Source organism: Lolium perenne, chromosome 4, assembly GCF_019359855.2.
Source record: "Lolium perenne isolate Kyuss_39 chromosome 4, Kyuss_2.0, whole genome shotgun sequence".
Lineage (NCBI taxonomy): Eukaryota > Viridiplantae > Streptophyta > Magnoliopsida > Poales > Poaceae > Lolium > Lolium perenne.
This window is the reverse complement of record NC_067247.2, coordinates 225,873,979-225,884,891: the sequence shown is the minus strand read 5'-3', so window position 1 is coordinate 225,884,891 and position 10,913 is coordinate 225,873,979. Positions and strand designations below refer to the sequence as shown.

Sequence of the window (10,913 nt, the reverse complement as noted above, 5' to 3'; positions counted from 1 at the left end):
GAAAAGGTCCAGTTTTGCATGCTCCTGTATTGCCAATACGTATCAGGTTCGATCCATGACTAGTACAGTATGTAGAATCTCATAGTTTGCTACACACACTTTTTCTGTAAGCACTTGTTTCTATCATTACCATCTGCTAGTACTAAATATTTGAGTGATGTTTAAACAAGATCAGAACTGAATACTAATGTCTAAATATGCAGTAACACATGCTCTGAATTTTAGATCTGCCGTAGCCTTTCTCTGTACATGGTCATCTTGGTTAGCTCAGTGTCAGCCACACTTCCTGTAGATTGTGTTTTATCACTATTTCCAGAATATGCTTGAGCATGTACAGTCGAGTCCAGGTTGAACCATATCAGTCGCACACATCTGAGCTGAGAACAATACATAGTTTCTGTTCTTCTTTGAAAATCATTTTCTTTGTTTCCAGAAATTTTAGGAAATGCGCAAGCATATAAAATTCGTAACTAACTCGTATTTTATCCAAAAATTACATATGAGGTATCAAAAGGTTCAGAAAAATGAAACCTATCTATTTATGCTATCATCATGCATATTCGAACAACTTCAATTAACATTTATGTTAGAACAACGAAATACCACTTTATGGAGGTCATCGAAATGCAATGTTTTATGCATTCGAATTCCATTTAAAATTGATGATGTCTTAGGGTTAGTATCAATACCTTTAATCTGACATATCATTCATACTTGTATGCGCATTGCATCGATGCCATGTGTTGATTGTTATTTCTCTCTTTCTAGTATTTGCTTCTTCGCGATCGATAGAGCACGAGTTTGAGACGATGAAGATCGACAACACCGAAGATCAATAATTGTTCACCGACGAACAAGTCAAGCATGCATCGAAGATCCACTTTGCTTTGTCAGGGACAAAGGCAAGCCCTAGCCTGGTTCATATAAGTTTTACAAATTCTTTCATTCTGGTTACTTCATATTGCATGCGATTCAACTGTCTTTTACCGATAGATAGAGTTACCCTATCTGTTGCATGTCCGACCTTTGTAGCCTCGATACCCTGATCCACTGCTCCTAGCATAATTAGGTTTGGCATGTGTGCGTCGCGAGAGCCTTTATCTCTTATGCTTAGCCATGCTTAGTTTGTTACGCTACTACTCCGGTCTTCGGACTGGAGCCTTACAATGAAATGAATCTAGCATGACAGGTTGACGTGGTAAGTATGGAGATGATGATAAACATGATTAAAGGCTCGGACGAGAGGCCACATTGGGATGTGGTGGGTTGTTTCGTTTCTGCCGACCCTAGGAACCGAGTTCTCGCCTCTTGAACCAAGACCGAGCGTACAACCACACGAGGCCCTATTATGGTACCCTCTCGACTCACTAACTTGCCTAGTAGATTCCATGAGTCACATAGTTTGCGCGTTACCTGGTCATATGCATTGCATTTTGCTTGGGGGTTAAAGGTACATAACAGGTAGGTAAGCGTGGCCGTGGTGGCTGGGGGTTGCGGCCCCTGGGGAAACCCACCTCGCCTCACATCGTTAAGGACCGACTTCGGGACTTGACCCATTACGGCGGAACAATCCTTAGCGCGTGACTCATGGTCTCGGCGACAGCAAGGTAAAGGTCGTGGTCAACCACCCTCTGCCGGCTTTCCAAGGAAGAGAGCTTAAACGTTGGCACTAAGAGTCGGTTGGCACGTGTGGGTAAAGTTGTGCACCCCTGCAGGGTTATGAATCTTTTCGAAAAGCCGTGTCCACGGTTATGGACGACTTGGGAACGGACGTGGAGATCATAGAGAACATGAACCTAATCGTAAAACTTGGCAAACAATGTGTGTTTACGGACACCTTCTTCGGGTGTTGAGGGGGTGATCCGAGGATAGTGGTTCGAGATGATGAAGATTGGTGGATACAATATGATGATCAATAGAGATAGAGATGTCGCTCTCTTATCCCTTTTTAAAGGTTCTGAGTAGTCGAGCTTCTTCTCCCTCCTGTTTATCAAAGGAAAACTGGCTTTACGCAAAAGAAGCTCCACAGAAAGCCCGCGTACCCGCTTTGCTAAAAGGTTGTACTAAGTCTTGCTGAGTCCCTGTACTCAGCTTTGCATGCTCTTGTTTCAGACGAAGTCGCTCCAACAGATGGTGGTTTCTAGTCGACATCGACGGGTAGCTTGGGGTTCCCAGGTGGCAGCCTGGAATCTATGGGCTGGGACGTCGCCGTTATGCTCCTGGCCTCCTAGGCCTTTTGCTATCTTGCTATGTCTAATAGCATAACTTCGCTTCCGTTGATTGATGTATGTCAGGTCAGTGACCTCTGCTTGTATGCTTTGGTTCTTCGCTCAGTTATGAGCTTGTATTACTTTTGAGTCATAGAGTCACTGTTGTGTTACCGATTCTCTCACTGTAGTCTCTCGAGCTCTAGGTTAGGCTTATGTCAGACGAAGATCTGGTATTTGTCTAACCCTGATCCCGGGGGTGCCACAGGTTTTGGTATCAGAGCAGGACTGCCTATAGGAAGCCCTTTCTACTGGTCGATGTTGAGTCTAGTGTTTGTGAAAACTATTTGAAAGCTAAAAATATTTGCGAAAATCTGATTAGGCTTCTTTTTACTTCTTATCTGGTATCGCTCTAATTCTAAGGTGCCTTACCTTGTGTTGATTTGAAAATTTTCCTATCGTTTCTAGTCTTTCAAACTTAGGTGCCTCGAAGGCATGTCGTTCCTAAACCAGTTGACCTAGTGCAGAGTTCTCTAGAGTTGAGTGTGTTCTGTGCATCCTCCTTGTTTTGTTTTAATAGAGAGATTTCTTTCCATCATGATCTCTCCATTTTGTGGGTTCCACATCATTCTGTTCTAGGCTTCGAGGTTTCCTTTTGCCTTGTATGTCTCCTTTTTATTTTCTTGGGTACTTCGGAAGCTATGCAATGCTTCTGGAAGCTACATCGTGATCACTACCTCGTAGTGTCCTCCGTGTCACTCGTTTAGTGGTTACCCTTTTCTCGGGTTTTAACCCTCGGATTTGAACCGAAGGTCCCCGATTGTGCTAGATTCTAGTATGCGAATCTTAGTACATGAAGCTGGCCTTTAACCCAAGATCCATTCCGTTGAACACCGGTGTTAATGTTCAAACCTTACACTGGGATGGCTAAATTTACATCAAGCTATCCTTAAAGCTTGTGGTTACTTGTCGTGATTGAATTGCGGCAACAAAGGACTTCCCCTTCCACTAGCTATCGCAGAGGTTCTTTCACTGAACCAAATGGATCACGACACGAGTGCTCTTTGTGAGTCTCGCATCTATGTCCGTGACTCTGCCACATCTCCCTTTTCAGCATAAGTTTGATGAAGTGTTATCTTGTGCATCTACCTCTCAGGAATTCTGTTCCTGATTGTGTCCCTCCTCTTTAGTCGCTTTCAGACCTTGTCTGCTAGTTAGCAGCCCAGTTATAAATGTGCATTGGTGTTCTTCAGTGTATATTACCCTTGTGGTTAGTCAAGACATTCCACTTCAGTATGTCAGGAGAAACAAACTCCAGTTGTTCGTTTCTAAGACTTGGTCAAAGTGTTGTAATCCGCAGATAAAGAGGCCTCGTTAGCTTCTGTTCTGTTCTACCGTAGAGTATCACCCTCTTCTATATCATGAGGTCGTGCTTTGTATCATGGCCTTATTGATGAAGTGATGCTCTTACCTATCTTTACTCGCCCTTCCTCTGAGCTGTCTGTGCTTGGGAATGTTGGGGTGTGCATATTGATGTGGCCATCCGAGATTCCAAGCAATTTTTATTGCTTCGAAATCCAAGGACATTGATGTCATTCTTACCATAATTGGTTCGCCAATTATTAAGCAAAGTTTGATGGTGTGTTGCCAAGTCCATTTGTTCAGGCGCACATATTCGGTCAAAGAGTTAGGTTGATACCGAAGCTCTCAAGACCACATCGATTTATTTGTAAAGCAAGTTTCCCTCTTGAATGCCATGATATACCAGTGGTTCGTGATATTCTAGTTGTCTTATAGAAGTATCACCATGTTGTTACATGACCGTGTTGTCGAGTTCATGAGTACATTGGTTCGTTGAACTACTCCTTCTCCAAAAACCGTACTGGATAACCCTGGACTAGTTGGTTGAGCTTAATTAACAACTTGGAGAGTTGAAAGACAAAAGGTTTATCCGACTTGTTCCTTCATAAAAGGGATGTCTAGTGTTATCTGCGTTGAAGTTAGAAAATATCTCCTTTATTGATATGCTATCTTCCCCATATTTGATTTGAGTTTGGGCTATCGTCAAATCAAACTCAGTACCAAGGACTATCTTGATGATTTTTTTTACTCATGGTGTTTCGCATTCGTACACCATCATGTCTTTGGTCTTACAAATATTTATGTCGAGTTCATATAGAATATGAGTCCCTCATTGGAGTATCTTGATAAGTTTGTTATTGAGCCCATCGATGACATTCTTATTTCCTCCATGCTTAAAGAGATTCCGATTGAACAGTTGGCACTAATATCGCAAACTTTTGAGAACCATCTTTGTGTCATCATGAAGTATGTGTTCTGGATGTTGGAATTGACCTTCTTTGGTTCACGTGCATTTGCTGAAAGATGTCGCCGTGGATCCGAGTTGAGTTCCCTTTGTTTTCCTCGGGAATCATCGCAAGTCGGTCAGACATATGCGAAGTATTCTTGAGATGGAAGGTTGTTACCTCCATTTGCTTGAAAATTTCCTTTATGCACACTAAGCCACTGATTGGTTTGTTCAAGAAAGAGAAGAAGCTTAAGAGCTTCAGTATCTTCTACGGTATTCCCATAAGGACTCACTTATGTTACATTGTAAGTTCATATGCACGCAATTGTCTTCGACAGTCGCAACCACATGGATTACGCAATTTAGCTCGATCTTTTGGAGCTTGACATGGTGGTATATATCTTGAGAATCTAGCAACTTTACCTTTGTGGTAGTTGTTGCAATTTCTATTCGTACATTCTGAGTCTGAAATATCTTTACACCTAACCTAAGTTGAATCTCAAGCGGCAATGATGGTTAGTGTTTCTCAAGGATTTTTGACATAGGTCTCTTTGTAAATCCGACAAGGTTGATGTCGTGGTTAACACAATTAGTCGGAAGGCCTAATGCCATAATCTCTTGAATCATCAAGAATAACCACTCTCCATAAGGATCTTGTGCGACTTATTCTAGGAATTGCCCTTATGATGTCTTTTCAATTCCGAAGTTTGACCTTCATTTGATGACCTATTGAAGGCTAGTCAATAGCCTAATATTGGTGTCTAGAACATCAAGGAGAACATTATACGCAGAGTTGCTAAATGTCTGTCGGTCAATCCCTCGAAATCATTTCCCTGGTGACAACAACTTTGTCCGGAGAAATTTCACTCCCGGTGATCTTTGCTATGTCGATCGATAATGATTTTCCCCTTCCTTTGGCTTATACTTGAAGTTCTTTTTAATTCACACGTTGTGTGAATTCGTCAGTCATCTAGGCCCCAACCTTTTGAGTAGACTCTAATCATTTCATGTCCTATGCCAAAAAAAAAAGTGACTATGATTCTTAAATCCAAAGTTGCTATGGTTGGATAATCCTTTGTGCTTCCACGAGTCACCCTCTCTAAGAGTGCCTCGTCATGGTATCAAAGGCAGTTTAACTCCTCTCTACTTTGTCCTTTCATATTCTTCACAAGCGTGGAGCAATTGCCTATCAAATTTGAAACTTCTTCAGTCTCCTCCTTTACCTTGATGTGTTTCATGTTTGTTAGCTCAAGAGTTGTTCTTAAACACTCCTTCCATGAGTTGACCATGAGATACTCGATCTTCTAGAGATCCCTTGTCCTAGAGTTATTCCCTCTTTCCTTCAGGTGTAGTTGAGCAAGAACCTCAAGGGAAGAAAAATGAAGCGCTTCATTCATGGTGTACTGGATCAAATTCATTCATGGTGTCATGGATCAACTTCTTCAACAAAGAAGATCATCCTGCTATCGACAAGCTTGTTCAAGACCGGTGTAGTCTTTGTTACTTTATCTTTTCCTGCCTTAGGAATCTCGGGGACGAGATTCTTGTAAGGGGGATAGAGTTGTAACATCCCTGTTTTGCTAAACATAATTAGGAGTTGTTTTGTGCATCATGAGCATCATCTAATTTGCATTAAGAAAAATTTGCAAATAAATCAAAGTGGAAATCCTAGGTTTATGCGCGTCTTTCTCTATTTGATACGCCTTACAAATGTTTCAAACATTCAAAATCTTGTTATGTGGCATTTTAGAAATAGTCAAATAATGCCACACAATATTTGTACAAAGTTTGAGTTGTTTTGGTTTTGCAAAAGGGGTTCAATATAGCAAAATAGAGTTGATTTAAAGCCTGTTTTTAAATCTCAAGATTTTTTCCCAAAAGCCAGGGGGTTATGGGCAAATTTGCCCATATCTTCTTCTACCAGGCAGGCACACACCTGCGTGTGGCTGCCCCCGCCGTCGATCCCTGCGAGGGGATGCTCGCCGCAGCTCGCCGCCCCTGGACGGGGATAAGGCCGCCACGACGCCGCCCCTCTCCCTTATCCTCTCCCTCCCTCACGCGCCCTCTTTCCCCTACTCTCTGTGAGCCCGCGCAGCAAACCCTACCCGCCCGGAGACCTCGCCGGCGCCGCTGTTCTGGCCACCCCCGTGCCTAGCCGCGCCTCCCATCGGCTTCGCCTCGCCGCCAGCAACCTCCCCCTCCAAGGAATCGAGCCCGCACGCCCTCAATCTCCGCCGCCACCCTCTTCTTCCGCGCGGCCGGGAAGGATTCCGACGACCACCGCCGCCGCTCCCGACCTTCCCCGCCGTTGCCGCCTAGCCTGCAAGCTTCAGGGTGAGCTGCTGGTGCTCCGGCGCCCCTCCTCTTCCTCCCTACCCTTCTCGATCCTTGCCGCGCGACGCGCGCCCGCAACCACCGCCGCGCTGCTCGCCGTGGTCGCCGCTCCGGCGACCATCTCGGGGCGGCGCCGCCTCCCAGAGGTCTCCCGCGTCGAGGAGCTCCTAAACCGCCCGCTCACGCTGCCCCACGCGCCTCCAAACGCCCAGGCCGTGCCCGACCTGGCCGGCCAGGCCATGCCCTGAACTAAATCGATCGTTGTTTGCCTGCTGTTTTAGTGTTTCTTACTCCGATCAGAAACAAATAGATTCTGCTGCTTGTGTTTGTATGCCTAGAAGCACACGTACTTCTGCTTGTACTCACACATGCTTCAGTTTGTAGTTCTGATCAGAAGTAGAAAAGGTCCAGTTTTGCATGCTCCTGTATTGCCAATACGTATCAGGTTCGATCCACAGCTAGTACAGTATGTAGAATCTCATAGTTTGCTACACACACTTTTTCTGTAAGCACTTGTTTCTATCATTACCATCTGCTAGTACTAAATATTTGAGTGATGTTTAAACAAGATCAGAACTGAATACTAATGTCTAAATATGCAGTAACACATGCTCTGAATTTTAGATCTGCCGTAGCCTTTCTCTGTACATGGTCATCTTGGTTAGCTCAGTGCCAGCCACACTTCCTGTAGATTGTGTTTTATCACTATTTCTAGAATATGCTTGAGCATGTACAGTCGAGTCCAGGTTGAACCATATCAGTCGCACACATCTGAGCTGAGAACAATACATAGTTTCTGTTTTTCTTTGAAAATCATTTTCTTTGTTTCCAGAAATTTCAGGAAATGCGCAAGCATATAAAATTCGTAACTAACTCGTATTTTATCCAAAAATTACATATGAGGTATCAAAAGGTTCAGAAAAATGAAACCTATCTATTTATGCTATCATCATGCATATTCGAACAACTTCAATTAACATTTATGTTAGAACAACGAAATACCACTTTATGGAGGTCATCGAAATGCAATGTTTTATGCATTCGAATTCCATTTAAAATTGATGATGTCTTAGGGTTAGTATCAATACCTTTAATCTGACATATCATTCATACTTGTATGCGCATTGCATCGATGCCATGTGTTGATTGTTATTTCTCTCTTTCTAGTATTTGCTTCTTCGCGATCGATAGAGCACGAGTTTGAGACGATGAAGATCGACAACACCGAAGATCAATAATTGTTCACCGACGAACAAGTCAAGCATGCATCGAAGATCCACTTTGCTTTGTCAGGGACAAAGGCAAGCCCTAGCCTGGTTCATATAAGTTTTACAAATTCTTTCATTCTGGTTACTTCATATTGCATGCGATTCAACTGTCTTTTACCGATAGATAGAGTTACCCTATCTGTTGCATGTCCGACCTTTGTAGCCTCGATACCCTGATCCACTGCTCCTAGCATAATTAGGTTTGGCATGTGTGCGTCGCGAGAGCCTTTATCTCTTATGCTTAGCCATGCTTAGTTTGTTACGCTACTACTCCGGTCTTCGGACTGGAGCTTTACAATGAAATGAATCTAGCATGACAGGTTGACGTGGTAAGTATGGAGATGATGATAAACATGATTAAAGGCTCAGACGAGAGGCCACATTGGGATGTGGTGGGTTGTTTCGTTTCTGCCGACCCTAGGAACCGAGTTCTCGCCTCTTGAACCAAGACCGAGCGTACAACCACACGAGGCCCTATTATGGTACCCTCTCGACTCACTAACTTGCCTAGTAGATTCCATGAGTCACATAGTTTGCGCGTTACCTGGTCATATGCATTGCATTTTGCTTGGGGGTTAAAGGTACATAACAGGTAGGTAAGCGTGGCCGTGGTGGCTGGGGGTTGCGGCCCCTGGGGAAACCCACCTCGCCTCACATCGTTAAGGACCGACTTCGGGACTTGACCCGTTACGGCGGAACAATCCTTAGCGCGTGACTCATGGTCTCGGCGACAGCAAGGTAAAGGTCGTGGTCAACCACCCTCTGCCGGCTTTCCAAGGAAGAGAGCTTAAACGTTGGCACTAAGAGTCGGTTGGCGCGTGTGGGTAAAGTTGTGCACCCCTGCAGGGTTATGAATCTTTTCGAAAAGCCGTGTCCACGGTTATGGACGACTTGGGAACGGACGTGGAGATCATAGGGAACATGAACCTAATCGTAAAACTTGGCAAACAATGTGTGTTTACGGACACCTTCTTCGGGTGTTGAGGGGGTGATCCGAGGATAGTGGTTCGAGATGATGAAGATTGGTGGATACAATATGATGATCAATAGAGATAGAGATGTCGCTCTCTTATCCCTTTTTAAAGGTTCTGAGTAGTCGAGCTTCTTCTCCCTCCTGTTTATCAAAGGAAAACTGGCTTTACGCAAAAGAAGATCCACAGAAAGCCCGCATACCCGCTTTGCTAAAAGGTTGTACTAAGTCTTGTTGAGTCCCTGTACTCAGCTTTGCATGCTCTTGTTTCAGACGAAGTCGCTCCAACAGATGGTGGTTTCTAGTCGACATCGACGAGTAGCTTGGGGTTCCCAGGTGGCAGCCTGGAATCTATGGGCTGGGACGTCGCCGTTATGCTCCTGGCCTCCTAGGCCTTTTGCTATCTTGCTATGTCTAATAGCATAACTTCGCTTCCGTTGATTGATGTATGTCAGGTCAGTGACCTCTGCTTGTATGCTTTGGTTCTTCGCTCAGTTATGAGCTTGTATTACTTTTGAGTCATAGAGTCACTGTTGTGTTACCGATTCTCTCACTGTAGTCTCTCGAGCTCTAGGTTAGGCTTATCTCAGACGAAGATCTGGTATTTGTCTAACCCTGATCCCGGGGGTGCCACAACAAACTAGCGGAAGAATCCCCCGATGACCAGAAGAGCGGTTTATCCGACATGGCTGCCATGACGTTCCAACGCGGCGGTGAAGGAGGCGGAAGAGGCTGCGGCCGTGGTGGCGGAGCAGGCAGGGGCCAGCAGCGCGATGACGAGGTCACCGTAGCTGGGTTCCGCGCTCCCCAAACCTACGAAGAGTACATGTACATGCCGTGTCTAGCTCATATTGATCCGGCTACAGGCAAGTCCTCCCACACCAACCGCAACTGCAAGTGGGTCAATGATCTCAAGACAGACCCGGAAGCAGGATACAAGCGTGCTAGGAAGCACCGCATGCGCGGCAAAGGAGGCAAGGGCAAGAAGGACAAGGATGAGGATAGCTCCGAAGCAATGGACGAGGATGGAGCTTCGCAGGAACCAAAAGAGGGTGCCGCAGCAAACACCTCCAACCCATTTGTGAAGAAAAGTGTTGGTGCATATCACACCTTCCTCGGAACTCCTACAGTTCGGACGAAGAAATCTGCGCTCTGGACCCTGAGCGCCACGCTTCCGGCTGTGCCGCAGTACATCAGGTGGTCGGAAACTCCCTGCACATTTGACAGAGCCGGTCATCCGGCCGTCATCCCTAAGGAGTGCTACGCTTTAGTTGTTAGTCCCTGCATCGACGGGTATGACTTCTCCAAGTGCCTCATGAACGGCGGAGCCAGCCTAAACATCATGTAGCTGGAGACTCTGGAGAGGATGAACCTTACCAAGGAACAGCTCAAGCATAGCACCACGGAGTTCCATGGTGTGGTTCCGGGTAAAAAGGCAAACTCCCTGGGCAACATCAAACTTCCTGTGGCCTTCGGCGATGTCAACAATTTCCGCGAAGAGATGATCACATTCGAGGTTGTGCCCTTCAAGAGCTCCTACCATGTAATTTTCGGCAGGCTCACCTACCACAAGTTTCACGCAAGGAAGTGCTACATCTACAATAAGCTGAAGATTCCGGGTCCTAAAGGTACGATTACCATATCTGGAGACTACAAGAAAGCTCAGGACTGCGAAGAGGGCGAAGCAGCCTTCGCGGAGTCAGTAATTTCCGGTTTGGAGCTGCAAGGCTACAGGGCCGCGGTGGATCCAAATGAGATGCATACCACCAAGAAGCAGATATCCCGACCAGAAAATCTCGTTCAAGGCCACGATAGACACCAAGAAG

General features: G+C 45.3%; 1 long non-coding RNA gene across 1 annotated transcript; it reads left to right on the top strand.

Annotated features, from left to right (window-relative positions):
• The first annotated feature begins 6,361 nt into the window (after positions 1 to 6,361).
• On the top strand, positions 6,362 to 10,259 carry LOC139830606 (uncharacterized). Its single transcript, XR_011743366.1, has 3 exons — positions 6,362 to 6,849; positions 8,017 to 8,150; positions 9,361 to 10,259. It is a non-coding gene; the product is annotated as an uncharacterized lncRNA (long non-coding RNA).
• Positions 10,260 to 10,913: the final 654 nt, after the last annotated feature.